This window comes from Pundamilia nyererei, unplaced genomic scaffold (genome assembly GCF_000239375.1).
Source record: "Pundamilia nyererei isolate P.nyererei 1_Seehausen unplaced genomic scaffold, PunNye1.0 scaffold00031, whole genome shotgun sequence".
NCBI classification, from domain to species: Eukaryota; Metazoa; Chordata; class Actinopteri; order Cichliformes; family Cichlidae; genus Pundamilia; species Pundamilia nyererei.
Genome location: NW_005187432.1, coordinates 747,202 through 748,955, shown reverse-complemented (window position 1 = coordinate 748,955; position 1,754 = coordinate 747,202). Strand labels below are relative to the sequence as shown.

Genomic DNA, 1,754 nt, shown 5'->3' with positions numbered 1-1,754 from the left:
ACTTGTGTGTGTGTGGGTTTGCTGCAGGGGGTGGTTTGTTAGGGCCATTTGTTGGCGCGTGCACATGTCCTTGTGTGCGTTTGTGCAGAATGTGCACGCGAGGCACTGAACATGTGTGTTTATTTCTCTCTGCGTGAATCTGGTGTGCTGCCTGTATGATGTATTCATGGCCCTTTGTGTCATTTTAATAAAAAAAAAAGGAAAAAGGGAGACTGTGGGGAGTGGCGATCAATTATTACACCAATTACACAGACTTTCAGGACGCAACAGGGATTCAGGAATGAGAGAGCTCAGGGGGAACAGTGAGAGAGGGGCCTGTTATAAAGCCAAGTCCTGTCACTTTGGGAAGAATTTGTAGCCAGTGAGAGCGGGCTTTGGGTCCGAAACAAGAGCCCGATGAGCCAGTGACTGTCTCCATAATTCTCCTCAGCGGTGTATCAGTGTCGTGGGACGCAGGGTGTTGAAGTTACTCCTGCAGAGTTACAGTCCCAATTGTGTCCTGTGAGCATGACAACAAAGCAGCCATGTGGACGAAAGGCTGAGGCTCCAGGCTCCTAACTCCTCTCTGTACGGGTCAATTAGATTGCAGCCTGCGCTGAAAAGGTAAGCAAATGAATTCTCAACAAAGTGCGCTGGAAATACGAAAGAATAAATCAGAGTTGGACCCGATGATCATTAGACTCGTAAAGTAATAATTCTCCATGGAATTAATTCTCCAGGACAAAGCGATTGTGTAGATGTGTGTAGTTATACATTTGAGCTTATTAAATTGATTTGATTTTTTACTACATGTATTGTTGAACCTAAACAATATTTCAGAAAATGCTGACACACTGCAAATTAGATCATGAGAGCATTGCCTTGCACAATCAGAGGTTGCAAAACACAAAAATCCATGACAGTAGCATAAACGATCTTGAATATATCATTTACAAAATAAAAAGTTAATAAAGGGGACTTGTCTTTTTGTGCTGCATTTTGAAGTAAAGTTTCACAGTTCCTTAAAGTGTTTCTCTTAATATCTTGGTTTCCGGAAGATGATAGATAGATGGACATTTTATCAGTAATCAGCTTGTCAGCAATGATCAGTTTGTTCTTTCCATCTCTGTAAAACATACCATATAAAACAAATTTAAAAATGCTTTGAAAGCTGTGGATACAAATCGAGTTCAGTTTATTTCACAGTGTAAACCAGGCAGAAGGTTTATTATTGTGCATATTTGCTCCAGTTTATTATTTCAGTTTACCTTAAAAAAAGGTTCAATGCTGCCTCAAAAGAGGTAAATCAACAGTTTTTGGTGAAGATCTGATCAACACTTGAAGAAGTTTACACTTCCCCGCATCTCCATCGCAATGAAACTATAGCATGATATTGTCGATTATATTTCCCCAAATCTGATCTTTAAAGAGGGAGAACACGTCTAATAAATGAACTTTAGATCGTCAGTAAAAAGACGCTTAGAGGATGAGAAAAAAGTTTTTATTTCTTAATGAATCTTAATGAATTTTTTGACAGAAGGAAAAAAACAGAAATAACAAATAAAATAAGAAGGGGGAGAAAAGTGTGTGTGAGTGTGTCTGGAGGGGAGGGAGGGGGATTACTCCTCACTCCAGAATACTAATGAGGGCCTTTTGTCACAGATCTTTCTCTCTTTCCCCTTCTGTCTGTGTGCTCTCATTTTCCACTTTACTCATTTCTCCCTCTCCCTCTCTTTCATTTTCACACACACACACACACACACACACACACACAC

At 40.1% G+C, this 1,754-nt stretch overlaps 1 protein-coding gene across 1 annotated transcript in view; it reads left to right on the top strand.

Annotated features, from left to right (window-relative positions):
- The first annotated feature begins 269 nt into the window (after window positions 1–269).
- The window catches only part of LOC102208760 (ATP-sensitive inward rectifier potassium channel 10-like), a 12,935-nt gene continuing 11,450 nt past the window's right edge, over window positions 270–1,754 (top strand). Inside the window, exon 1 of the mRNA XM_005728954.2 lies at window positions 270–603. The gene's annotated coding sequence lies outside the window, so the exon portion shown is untranslated. The remainder of the gene's footprint in view (window positions 604–1,754) is intronic.